At 40.2% G+C, this 14,372-nt stretch overlaps 1 long non-coding RNA gene across 2 annotated transcripts; it reads left to right on the forward strand.

The window, feature by feature from the left end:
• Positions 1-1,100: 1,100 nt before the first annotated feature.
• On the forward strand, positions 1,101-13,035 carry LOC125961611 (uncharacterized). 2 transcript variants are annotated; one of them, XR_007472506.1, is made up of 4 exons: positions 1,101-1,176; positions 1,973-2,013; positions 2,948-3,127; positions 12,970-13,035. It is a non-coding gene; the product is annotated as an uncharacterized LOC125961611 (long non-coding RNA). The 2 variants fall into 2 exon arrangements; XR_007472507.1 differs by lacking the exons at positions 2,948-3,127; positions 12,970-13,035 and adding an exon at positions 3,177-3,266.
• The last annotated feature ends 1,337 nt before the right edge of the window (positions 13,036-14,372 follow it).

Below are 14,372 nucleotides of genomic sequence, written 5' to 3' on the forward strand. Positions count from 1 at the left end.
AAGCTGAGGGTGTCCACAAACGCTAAACCCCTCACAAAAGCACTGAGCATTGCATACCTGTGCACATTTGTTCTGTCTCCACACCTCTCTCTCCTACTCCACCCTGGATACCTACCAAAGCCAGCCAGCACCAGAACTACCTCTGGCTGACACTTTCTTCTCTCTGGGAGCTCTCTTCTTGTTCAGTACTATGTACTGCATGGTATGTGGTGGTTAGTTGTATGTGTCAAGCTGGAGAGTGTTTTGGGATGAGATTAACATTTAAATTGTTGAATTTTGAGTGAGCAGACTGCCCTCCATAATGTGGGTGGCCCTCATCCAATCAGCTGAACTCGTGAATAGAACAAAAAGATCAGCCTCGGGCTTCCCTGGTGGCGCAGTGGTTGAGTCCGCCTGCCGATGCAGGGGACACAGGTTCGTGCCCCGGTCTGGAAGGATCCCACATGCCGCGGAGCGGCTGGGCCCGTGAGCCATGGCCACTGAGCCTGCACGTCCAGAGCCTGTGCTCCGCAACGGGAGAGGCCACAACAGTGAGAGGCCTGCGTACCGCAAAAAAAAAAAAAGATCAGCCTCCCCAAGCACTAGAGAATTCTCCAGCAGACTGCCTTTGGACCTCAACCACACCATTGGCTTTCCTGAGTCTCAGGGCTGCTGGCCCATACTGCAGAATTGAACTTGCTGGTCTCCGTAATCACAAGAGCAAATTCCTTATAGTAAATCTCTTTCTACATGTATAAACCCATCTTGCTGGTTCTCTTTTCTCTGGAGAACCCTAACTGATACACAGGGGTGTCAATAGTTATACTTCCATCTAGATTTCCTCCAACTTGAGGTAAGCTCTCAGCTTTCACTTTAATTCTCTGTTTCTAGGAAACTCTCTGGACCTACATGAAAAAAAAAATGCAGGCGTGGAACAGTAATGGCACAGGCTTACAGTAGCGGGAACTACATTATAGATCTATTCCAAGAATTAAGGGAAACTTTGGGATCTTTAAGAAGGAGCTTCCATGGACTGATATAAACAGAACACTATAATTTCAGAAGGGAGTTTAGAAAAATATACAGTAGAATCCCAACACTATTATTATGTCTGTCATTACAGACTTTCTCTGGCCTCATCATGTCTTGGATCTCATGAAATTTGGCAGTTGAAGTGAGGTGCAAGAAAGAATTAAGGTAATTAACTCGGACACATTTTTCTCTCATTAATTTGAGCCCCCAGTTGAGTCAGAATTTTACTGATGCAAGTTTTTATGGCCTTTCAAGTAAAAACCACATTGCGTTCAATGGCACTTTTAACCACAGGCTCACAGACACTATATAGGACATTCATTCATTTTATTTACCCATTCAATTAACTAGCATACATTAAGTATCCAAGGCCCTATACTGAGTGCTGGGGGAATTAAAAGACATTCCTTACAGTACCTGTTCTCAAGGCACTTTATAATCTAACTGCTATAAAGATAACCAACATGGGTGAAAGTTTACGAAGTATTTTTTCTCAATTTAGAAAAATAGTTTAAACTATCACAAAGTCCAAAGAATAATATAACACCCACATGTGCATCAACAACTCATGACCTGCCTAGGTGCATGCAGTGTTGGCAGAGCCAGACACAGTCTTCAGTGAACCCCATGACAATGAAATACAGTTGAGAGAAAACAGGAGGGTTGGCCAATAGGAATGGTGCTAGGATAGAGCTGGGCTGAGAACATGGAGAGGAGAGTAACTGTGTCCATCAGTCTCCATGACAATCTCAGAACCAAATACAGTACCTGGCCCTTAGAAGCCAAGCTGAACAGCAGCCAGAACGTATATAACTCCTTTCATCACACCACAGAGACCATGGTATTGTTGAGGAGCCTTAAGCAAGAATAATAAACAGAATCAAAATTGCCAACTGCCATTAAATGTGTTGGTTTGAATGAAAGAGTTAACCACAGACTAATCAATTCCTATTACATACAGGCACTTGAATGAGATTAATCTAGGAAGACTTCCTGAAATAGGTGAGTTTTGGACTGAAATCTTTTTTCTTTGAGATTTTACAAAATAAATCTTAGTAGTAGTGTTTCACATGCATATAGATGAATATATACTATACATATATTATATATATATATATGTGTGTGTGTGTGTATTGTGCATACACAACACATATATAAATGAAGAACCTGTACTTCCCAAAGTGTATTCTCAGATATTAAATCAAATAATTCTATCCTTGTGTGATATTTATTTTCCTGTCAATCAACTATGGAGGCAATCACAGTGGAGTAGAATTCCAATTTGGAATTCCAAAATCCTCAGGCTTGTCCCTGTTCTGTGGGTCCTGGGTAACTTGTCCTCCTTTCTGCTTCTTGAGAGCTGCTCATATCCTCTGCAATTGCTGTTGCTAGGATGCTTCTCCTTCTCTGTGTAAGAGATCTTGTCCTCCTTCCTAAAGTTAGAAGCCATTGCTCTTTCAGTATTTAACTGGCATAAGCTTTTTAGATCCTCTTCCTAGCTTTTTAAAAAATAAACTTTTACTAGGAAGCTGTGGTGTTTCCCAGAGAATAGCCTGGAAGTATTTGAGGACCAGTACCCTGAATTTCCCTCCTAACAGTCTCCTTGGACCATCACCAAACCCCTCTCAGGGCACCATCACTCCATCCCTAGGGGTCAGAGGCAGTTCACATTTCCTTTCTTTGGCCAAAAGGTTTAACTCCATTGTCCTAGAGGCTCTTGCTCTTTCTCCCATGGTATTTGGTATCAAAGGTTGCCCTGGGGAGAGGGTTCCAAGCACAAGGCGGGGAATGGACTGAATCAATCCAATTCCAGGGCAGTCATTGAGAACCAAGGGGTCATCTGGCCCGGTGAGAAGGGACAGAATACAGTTTTTGAATGAACAAATTGGAGTTATTATCCGTGTCAATTACACTACTGGTTCATTCCCAAAACAAGGCAAGGAAGAGCAGAACAAGCTCAGCTGGGATGAAGACAAAAGTGTCTCCCCTACCTGCCCAGTGACATAGAAACCCTAAGGACCCCAAGAGACCCAGGCAGAAGCAGAGCAGGCAGAGCCCCATGCCCCATCTCAAGGATATGAAGAGTGAGGAAAAGTTATGTTCTGACAGCATTGGGGTAAGTCATGGCACCTCTATTCTTAAGTATAAAACTCTATGATTTGTAGGTTGAGGACTCTTACAAGGTCTTTCATTGATTGAAGAAATAAAATGGACCACCTCGGAGTAATGGATGCACTTTCTTGAAGTCAAATGAGGTGAGAGCAGGGCCAATTCATGGGCTTTTGTGAGAGTGAGACTTCTGAGCATCTTAACTGATCATCTCAAAGTATGTTTCAGGATATGTTTGCTCCCACCCCCGCAAAAAAATTATGAAAACCCTTTTCTTCCTGCCAGGTCTTCAAAGTTATAAGTAGATTTATTTTTCCTTTTTTGTTTTTTGGGGTTTTTAAAATAAATCTGAGTGAAAGATACAGAGCTCTAAGAACAGATATACATCTAGAACACTTTTCATCCAAATTATCCCTTCATTTCTTTTTCTTTTTTAAAAAATCATAGTAACATTGAGTAATAATGTATTTGACGATATTGGTTTCTTAGCCCTCCAATGGTACCCTGAAATATTTCTGAGCTCTGAGCAGAGATTTAAGAACTGCTCCTCAGACCCCACATGCATCCCATCAAGACTTGGACTAGGCAAACAGAAAGAGCATTGCCCCAAAACACAACCCGGTCATTCCTTATTTCTTCTCCCTCTCTAATGGCCTACCTCCTTCTTCTACACCCAATATGATTGACAGTGATGATGTCCAATTATAGCATTTCCTTTCAAATGTATTTGGAGCACAGAGAAGCAGGTTTCTTTAATTCTCTAATAGAGAATAATAATTCTCTAATTTTTGTAATATCTAATATAGAGATGTTACAAAAAAGCAAGCTTGCCAGAATGTCTCTTGACAAAATACAGGACGTGAAGGCTGGAAACCATCCTGTGCTCTGTTCATTTCCCTCATCATAATTATATAAATTATCTCCTGGGGCTGGAAACTCCAATCTTTATTTCAAAAGGATAGTTTCCCAAATCTATATGTGGAAGGATGAAGAACATATTGCCTGTGGGAAACTGTCCAGGAGAATCATCAACACACAGGACTGCTCAGGGTCCATGGCCCATGTGGATATGCACAACAAGTCTCACTGGCACCCGGACTACACTCATACATCCTAATTAAATGGGTCATTGGGTGTCATTGTGCCCACTGTACTGACAGTGAAACTGAGGGCCGAGAAGGTAGTTCATGTTTCCAAGTTAATGTAAGCTGTTTAGAAATGGAACTGAGGGGACTCACTCCTGGGCTATATCCTCATTAGCCAAATGGACCTTGGATAAGATCACAAACTGGCCTCCTCTAGAGGAATGTTGCCTCTAGAGAAATTTTTAACTTGATTTAGAATAGAGCCTCCTAAACACTGTCCACCACCCTTTACCTCATGCAGCTAATCTACTGCAGAAAAAAACCCACAGAAATAGGAAAGGAGGAATTTCATGTCTTCTTGTCTTCTGGTCCTTCTTGATTCAGTCACAACCTTCAAGCTTTACATGTGATGTTTGTTCTGACCTGGTAGATTAATGACTCCTTAAGCTGCTAATGCAGTTATTATTATATTTATTATTATTATTTTAATGTCAAATGGGAGGCAAGGAAGAGAGGGTATTTACTGCAGTTTTTCAGTGGAGACATTTAGGTAAGGCCACACTTGTAGTACCATAAACTAGCTTCCCAGTGCCATTTGAAACACTGCCAATTCACTTATCACTAACATTTCCCTGGAAAACAGAGTTTCTCTTCTGTCTTTCTTCTGTCAGCTTGCCAAAAAGCATTATATTGCCACAGCCAGCTACAGGATGGGATAGGATAGAAGTGTGCATTAATTGTATTCTGAAGCCTGCCATAAATTCACTGCAGTGAATCTGGATGGGGAGATTAAACAGCATTAAGAACATTTTCCAAAAAATTACTTGAGTATACAATAATGGTTTGTGTAGGACAGAAGGATGACATAGGATGACTCTGATTTATGTATGTTTCATGTTGGGTCACCACTACTCAAGGGGAGGAGTGCAGTCCTTTTCCTGTACAGCTCTCCACAGAAACTTGCTCAGGACTGTGCACATGTCCACTGGACAACACCATGGCCTAGTGGGCCGTATGGTGAGCTGGACTACTTAAGAGGAACCCAGAGAACATAGCAAATATCAAGGTTTGAAAAAAGTGACAAGTATTTGACAAGAAAGAGACTGAGAATGTGAGAGAAAATTACAAATATTGGACTCAAGAGTTAAACAAATTTGGGGTGACCAAACAGTTTACTGTCCAAACTGAGATACTTTTGAGAGATAAAGGGGGCACTATAACTATTATGGCAGGACAGCAGGCATAAACCAGAACTATCCTGGCAAATTATCATGAGTGATCGCCCTAAGCACAATGTTCTTTGGCAAAGAAACTTAATACTGCAAAGAAAGTGTATCTTTGAATTAATGACAAGGCCAGTATTAGTTTGCCACTGTAACGACGTACCACAGACTGGGTGGCTCAAACAACAGAAACGTATTTTCTCAAAATACTGGAGGTTAGAATCCTGAGATCAAGGTTGTCGGCAGGGTTGGGTTCTTCTGCAGCCTCTCTCCTTGAATTGTAGCTGGCCATCTACTTCATGTGTCTTCACATGGTCTTCCCTCCATACATGTCTGTGTCCAAATTTCCTCTTCTTACAAGGACACCAGTCATACTGGGTGGGGCCCATCCTAAAGACCTCACTTTAACTTAATTACCTCTTTAAAGCCTCACTCACAAGTATATCACATTGTGAGCTATTAGGGGTTACAACTTCAACATATAAATTTGGCTTAGAGGGTGGACACAATTCAGTCCATAACAGGTTCTGATTCCTAAACAGAAACTAAAGTTTTATAAAAGCAGTTCTTGCCCCCTGAGAATGGCTGGGCTCTTCAAAAGATCGAGAATCCAAGCTTCTGAGATTCACAGACTCACCAAGCAGAGATCACAGGAAGTGTGGTCACATCCATGACGCATACAGATGAAGCGAAGTTTCACAGTTAAGAGTGAGAGTGATGTTTAAACCATGTAACAGATATACTACAGGCACTGACAAATGAGTATGAATATCAGCTACCACAAAGCTGGAACAGGGCCTGGAGGCTGCTTGCTATGTCCAGGGCTAACCTTTAGTTGAAGCATTATGAGGGAGGCTTGCAGCTAAGGTTAGTTCTCAGGCGAAGGCTGGAGGAACTAGGGCATCTCAAGGAAACAGCTATCTACTAAATATAGAGATGTATTCCAATATTTTAACAACCGGTACAGCTACTCCTATGATCACCAGCTGTATATCAGCCCCTGTTAGAAGCTGAGCAATTTGAGACTTATCACTTATGAGCTCTATAGTCTTGTCTAATAATGCTACCTCTTCAGGCTTTAGTTTACTGATCTCTGTGAAAGCTGCATGTCCATGAGGCCCAGGTACTTGAAAATTCAAGGTATTACCATTGTCATGTCAGTAGTTTTTCCTTAGGTTTACTGGCACAAAAAAAAGCTCCACCTTCCAAAGGGCAGGATGGTATCAATTTCCTTTCACTTTCTTCCCCATTTCCCTTCCTGTTGCTCAGAAACTGTATAGGAGGGTATTGGATGGCTCTCTCACATAATCAAAGCCACTACTTTTGGCTTGACACTAGGAAGTTAGCTTTTGAAAATGACCAGTTGATACCTTGAAAATTTATTTGGGAATAAAAATCCAGAAAAATTTCCATAGACCAGGGAGGGCTTTCAGTCTCATTCAAAACTCACTTACATGGATATTTAAGATCATTTTAAAAAGAAAAAAGATCATTTAGTGAGCAGCAAATTTTGCACTAACAATTTTGTGTGTGTCTAGATTGAACTGTGCTCATTCCCTGGGTTTCTTCCTCTTGTGACCAGGTCATTGGATTTTCCAACTTTAAAAAGAAGAAACAAGTAAGGGGTAGAGTAAGAGTCATAGTATTAAAGGCAGGGCTGTGATGAAATGTCAGTAACTCCCCAGCTTGGAAGCATCTCATCTAGAAAATATTTTCATTATATCAAATTATGTCTCTCAGAAAATAATGATAGTCTATTCACCATTTCTACTATAATCCAAAATAACAAGAAATGGGCAGGAGAAATCATTATAAGAAAGTATTCCTGAGGTACCAGTGTTCCTGAATGAGATAGCAGAATTTTGTGCTTTTACAATGTTTAAATCAGAGCAGACTCTCCTCTATGGAGGCAGGATGAACAAATGACTTTCAAAGTTCCATCTAGCTTTAGATGGTAAGGATTAAAATGCACAAAGACAGTAAAAGCCAAGGATTCTGTGAGAGGTTTTGTGGGCAAGGAATGGGTATCAATCCTTTAAAAAAAAATTGATTTCCTTTCCCAGATTTATTGTAAAGCCATTTGCAGGAAATGCAGAGAAAACCCCAGCAGGAGATCATTTTATGTAGTAAATAACTCCAGCCATAGGCCAGACATGTATCTCACCCCAGCCTGACAGAGAGATTGGGAAACCCACCAAGCAAAGAGGATTATGCTGTATTGGAACTAAACCTCAGAAGAAAACTTTGCTCTGAGGAGCTTCTTCTATTTTGTCTCTAATATGGTGGATGGAAAGTGGGGAAGATAATGACCACCAACAGTGGAGAGGAAAATGTAACTAAATATGGCAGCTCCAAGAAGATAGATGGGCTATGGAATCCCAAAGCCCTCAGATTCACTTTAGAGTTTAGAGGTGATGATTCCCTTTGATTCATGGCTGCAGTTCTTAAGGGCAAAAGAACTTAGTTAGCTAGAGATGGGATGCAAACAGAAAGAAAGGCTTCTCCAGCTGGGAAAACAAAAGATGTCTGGGATGATGTTGATGAAAGCTTTTTTAAAGTGAGAGGTACAGAGAGAGTGTAAGAGGAAGGCAGCTGGAGCTTTTCCAGGTCAGCTAATGATGCATGGCACTGCTGACACAGCAGTTCATCCAGCCAGTGCAAGAGAGAGCTGCCTTAGGGACCTGCCCTTCTTCTTATGGTTGGACCCTAAGAGTCTAGGTCAGGGGAGGCTTCTCTACTTAGTTTAGAGAACTTTTTTCTTGTACTCTAATTTAAATGCTTACCACGGGGACATACTTAACTAAAGCTTAGCTTAATTTTTCCCTTTTCAGACTTCATCCCCCTTAGCAGGTATTTGGTTTCTAAGATCAGAAATTGACAGGGGAGAGGACGTTAGCCTGGGTTATTAAATGAACTGAAACGCCTCCACTTTTTCATCCACTTTTACTAAAATGCCTGGCTCTTTTCTCATGAGACTGAGAAAAACTCAACCTGGATGTAAAATGCTCACCTCTTTGGTGATCATTTACTCATCCCAGGGACCCGGGGAACTGTGGGTCTTGGTGACTATGTCTGCCATGTTGTGAGGTTGTACCTGTGTGATCTGAAATGTAAAATACTGTGCATGACAACATACTGCATTTTAGTCTCTCTTTTTTTCATGTTGTTTCTCCAATTAAGGCAAGATGACATGTGCCACAAAGTCATCATCTGTGATGGTCTTAGAATTTATAAATTCAAGTTGCACATCCCACATCACCTTCTCCCCATTATCACTAAGGGATCTTTAATTCCTCCTTACCCAATTTTAGTTTGTGGACCTCCCTGTCTCTGGAAGCAGTTCACTCCATCATCAGACTTTAGTATAAGATTGGCTTTAAATTTGACAAGGTTCTTTCCAGGTGACAGCAATAAGGCCGATGTTAGCCTTCTAAACCCACACTGCAGACACTGCCCTCCTGTTCTTGATCCTTATTTACAGCTAAGCTCTTCCCATGCCATCGAGTTCTATGGAGAAACAATTCAGATGCATTAGTGTTCAGAATTTGGTCTCATTTTGGTGAAACAGCCTTACCTCTAGCACAATGGATTGAGTTTAGACATTGGGAAGAGTGACTTTAAATGAAGGGTTTTGCACATTGGAACACTTAATACGGGGAGGAGTGGAGTGTGGGGAGTGTCCTTCTCTAAATATCTTTCCAATATTTGAATAGAATTAAACATCTTACCAACTCTAATGCCTCTGTGAGAGTGCTACACACAATCACACCTGAGACAAAGGAATGCACTTGTTCCTCTCTCTTCCATTGCAATCAGGTACTTCCCAAATGGTGGCAAGATGGTCCTAGAGATTATTTCATGTCTGGGGTCAGCAAACTACTGCCCATGAGCCAAATCTATTCCATTGCCTGTTTCTGTAAGTCCTATGAGCCAAAAATGGTGTTTACACTTGTTAAGCGTTGAAAAAAATCAAAATAAAGAGTATTCTTGTGACATGTAAAAATTACATGAAATTCAAATTTCAATGCCCATAAATAAACACAACTTAAAAGACAACACATGCTCATCATTTATGTGTTGTCTATGGTCAATTTCACCTTCAACATTCAGCAGAGTGGAGTAGTTGTGTCAGAGACCATTAGCACTACAGAAAGCCTAAAATATTTTCTATCTAGCCCCTAATGGAAAAATCTGCTGACCCCTGATGTATGTCCTTCCCAAGTCTTCCTGATCGTATAGGCTTAAATTCAACAATCTGTTTCTTTGCCTGAAACTCTATCCTCAACTCATTGTTTACAAAGCTTTCTGTACAATGTCTGGCACATACTATTAAGCAGTAAGTACTTGAAAAATGAATATCACCAATAATTTCATTATAAAACAAATGGACTAGGATATCAGAAGCTCCAAAGATGAAAAGCCAATGGTACTTCTTGTTACAAAGAGCACAGCACAGTTTTCCTTGATGAATATGCACAGTTTGCACTATAATGTGTGTCATTCTCTCTGCATCAGATCTACTGGTTCTAGACTCCCTGGCTTGTAATTACAAAGCAAAATCTTCTAATGCAAATAATAAGACCGGCCTCTATCCCTTTTAAGTGCAATCTTCTTGATTATAAGCGGCCACTGACTAAAGACATCAATTAAAGAGGGAGATTTCTTAAACCCTGGGGCAAAAGTTTAGTTAAAAACAACTTGGAAAGTGGTTTAACTGCTTGAGGATCACTGGCCCCCCAGCACACAGCATTCAAAGCAAACCCACTATTTCCCACAATGTTGAAGAAAAGAATCATTCTGCGTTTCTTGTTGGGTGGCTCCTCTCTCCTGAATACCATCACCCCAGTTAAAGTTAACATGGAAGAAGGGTGGGTAGGGGAGATAGAGTTCAGTTTGCTTTTTCTAGTCTCTTTATCCTATTTCAAAATAGCTGGTCCTGGATTTAGAGCTTTGGGGAGCTTCAAAACTCTTTGGAAGATTGCAGACATAAAATAAAACTATGCCTACCCAACAGAGACTCCAAGGGACTGCTGTCATAAACCATAGCTCAGGAAGAGCCAAGCATTCCTGCACAGAAGCCAGGCAGGCTGGGAAGTAGAATGGCAAGGAGAACCCTAGAGAAATTCCAGAAAGAGAATCAAGAAATATCTCATCTCCAAAAACAGATATATGCATCCTATAGTTTATGTGTATTTTCAAATATTCAGAATGAGAAAATGTGTGCAATCAAGTATAAACTAAAGCAATGAAGCACCCATATGCTCGTTCATTCAATCACTCACTCATTCTTTCTGTCACCTTCTTTATGAAGCCTTCATTATTTTACTGGGTTAGAAGTAGTAAATTCATTATTCGCATAGTTTTTCACACTTGGCTTCCTTTCAATCCCTATGCATTATATATTCTAATGACTTGCTCTTAGTGGCACATTTCAACCTCTAGAGAGAGTTCAGGTCCCCAAATCCTCAAGAGGAAAAGTTCTGTTGTGATGTGTGGGTCAGTTGGACCAAGGTGTCTGGGGTGGAGCATTTGGTGGGAGGAGCCATGAGGTTCAAAGCTCTTGATCCTGTCTGGAGTGCCCACCAGGACCCCCTCTCCTTTCAGAATCTCCCTTGTCCTCTTAGCTTTTCTATAAAAGCCCTTTGTAAAAATTGCTTCCCTTTTCTCTTCCTCATCCCAGCCATGTAGCTGCTATGATAGTCTAGGCAAAAGAATCCTCCCAGTTCAAATACAGTCTAAACTAACTCATGAGGAAAGAAGACCAGATAGGCATTTCATAAAAAGTTCCAGTTAGTAATGTGACAAGATAAATATCAGTGCAGTCACTATGAAAAACAGTATGGAGTTTCCTCAAGAAATTAAAATAGAACTACTATATGATCCAGCAATTCCACTTCTGGGTATCTGTCTGAAGAAAATGTAAATCCTAACTCAAAAAGATACATGTACCTGCAGGTTTATTGCAGCATTGTTTACATTAGCCAAGATATGAAACAACCTGTGTACATTCATGGATGAATGGATAAAGAAAAAAACAAACAAGCAAGCAAACAAACATATATATATATATATATATATATATATATATATATATATATGATGGAATATTATTCAGCCATAAAAAAATAATGAAATCTTGTTATTTGTGACAACACGAATGGGCCTTGAGGGCATTATACTAAGTGAATTAAGTTTGACAGGGAAAGACAAATACCATATGAAGAAAAAAACAGAGCTCATAGATATGGAGAAAAGATCAGTAGTTGCTGTTGGTGGGAATGTAAATTGATACAGCCACTATGGAGAACAGTATGGAGGTTCCTTAAAAAACTAAAATTAGAACTATCATACAACCCAGCAATCCCACTACTGGGCATATACCCTGAGAAAACCATAATTCAAAAAGAATCATGTACCAAAATGTTCATTGCAGCTCTATTTACAATAGCCAGGACATGGAAGCAACCTAAGTGTCCATCAACAGATGAATGGATGAAGAAGATGTGGCACATATATACAATGGAATATTACTCAGCCATGGAAAGAAACAAAATTGAGTTATTTGTAGAGAGGTAGATGGACCTAGAGTCTGCCATACAGAGTGAAGTAAGTCAGAAAGAGAAAAACAAATATCGTATGCTAACATATATATACGGAATCTAAGAAAAAAAAAAAGAAAAGGTCATGAAGAACCTGGGGCAAGACGGGAATAAAGACACAGACCTACTGGAGAATGGACTTGAGGTTATGGGGAGGGGGAAGGGTAAGCTATGACAAAGTGAGAGAGTGGCATGGATATATATACACTACCAAACGTAAAATAGATAGCTAGTGGGAAGCAGCTGGATAGCACAGGGAGATCAGCTCAGTGCTTTGTGACCACCTAGAGGGGTGGGAATAGGAGGGTGGGAGGGAGGGAGATGCAAGAGGGAAGAGATATGGGAACACATGTATATGTATAACTGATTCACTTTGTTATAAAGAGAAACTAACACACCATTGTAAAGCAATTATACCCCAATAAAGATGTTTAAATAAAAAAAGATCAGTAGTTGCCAGAGGCAATCAACATTTTATTTCTACAACTTTAAATTATACCATAAATTAATTATCAGTAATATGGTAAGCCCTACTTCAAGAGATTTACAACAAGGAATTGAGTACCTCCAAATTTCTGATTTCTAAAACAGAAAACATACCCCAGATTTCCTGTAAAACATTCATAAGATGGATTTATCCAGCAAGAGAACTGAAATGGCATTATGGCAACACCACATTAAATATATTTGTCACAGAATTTTTGAAGAAAAATCTCTACTGTGAAAACATACTAGTTTTTATTGCATTTTACAGAGTATGGATTATTGGAAATTATTCAGGACACAGAAAATGTTTAAAACACAAAAACTTGCCTAACAGAAGTGTCATAGTCTATTTTGGTGTGACCATTTATTCCCCACCTACGTAAAATATTTTCTTGTCTTTTGAAGGTTATAATTGTAAGTCTACACTCTTTGTTCAATTTATCACTATCTCAATAGGGTGGAGAAGGTGTTCAAACTGACCCACAGAATGAAGTATGGCTAGAAGAGGCAAGAACATAGAGGCAAGGAGGGGAGTGGGTGAAATGGGCCAAAGGCACAAATTTCCAGTTATAGAATAAGTAAGTCATGAGCATGTAATGTGCAGCATGGAAGAAAGAAATAAAAGAAAGAAAGAAGGAAAGAAAGAGAGAAAAAGAAAGAAAAGAAAGAAAGAAGGAAAGAAAGAGAGAAAGAGAAAGAAAGAAAGAAAGAAAGAAAGAAAGGAAGGAAGGAAGAACGAAAGAAAGAAAGAAAGAAAGAAGAGGGAGAGAGGGAGGAAGAAAGGAAGGAAGGAAGGAAGAAAGAAGGAAAGAAAGAAAGAAAGAAAGAAAGAAAGAAAGAAAGAAAGAAAGAAAGAAAAAGAAAAAGAAAGAAAGAAAGAAAGAAAGAAAAAGAAAGAAAGAAAGAAGAGGGAGAGAGGGAGGAAGGAAGGAAGGAGGGAAGGAAGGAAGGAGAGAAGGGAGGAAGGGAAGAAGGGAGGAAGAGAAGGAAAAGAAATATTAAGATAGCAGTGTTCAGAGACTCAAGCCTCAACCTTCCCAAAGTTCCCACAGAGAAAATCCTTTGTCAGCTCAATTTCCAAAGCCTCTTGTCCATTCTGAAGAAGGAGTCTTCTTTCTTTTGGGGAGCAAGGTTAAGTTGATTGACTTAATGAGGTATGATGGAGGGAAGTGCAGGAATGGAGGCAAGGAGAAGAAAAGGACTATGTGGGATGGAGGGGAGGCTGGGGAGCAGCTGCATGAATAGGGGAAATGGATGAGAGGAAAGGAGGTTCAGGAAGCATTTCTATGTGTCTCCTATAATGTTCATTGGAGCATAAAGACTAGAAATCCCTTTTATTTACTCTTGGCTTTGAATTTGTTTCTGGGACACAACAATGTTCTGAGACTGAGCTACACAGGTCTCCAGGTTAATTTGAGCCACAGAGAAAATGTTCATTTGCATGTCCAGTCCATTTTACACATTTTCTTTGAAACCCATAGTAGGTGGCTGGCTGAGCATCTACAGGGTTTGGAGGTTTGCTTCACTCATCATGATGAGTATCTGACATGGTCCAGAAGATCAGGGAAAACATAGGCATGAGGGACTAGGATCTGGATGGCAGGTCCACTCAGGGGCAAAACACTGCAGCAACAGCCCAAACTCTCAGTGCAAATTCCCAGGTGGGAGGGAAGACTTCTGCACTGAGATTGGATCTGGAGAAAGTAATTTGGTGTCAGCAGGGATAATCATTCATTTTAGAGCCAGAGCAACTTGTCTTTTCATGAGCAAAGTTCTAGAGAAACTATGGGGGAGACTTTAAAAGATAGAGTCTGCTACTAACAGGGGTCCTCTACCTATAAGTGCAACTGCATGAACCG

The sequence above is a fragment of the Orcinus orca genome, chromosome 17, assembly GCF_937001465.1.
Source record: "Orcinus orca chromosome 17, mOrcOrc1.1, whole genome shotgun sequence".
Classification (NCBI taxonomy): Eukaryota; Metazoa; Chordata; class Mammalia; order Artiodactyla; family Delphinidae; genus Orcinus; species Orcinus orca.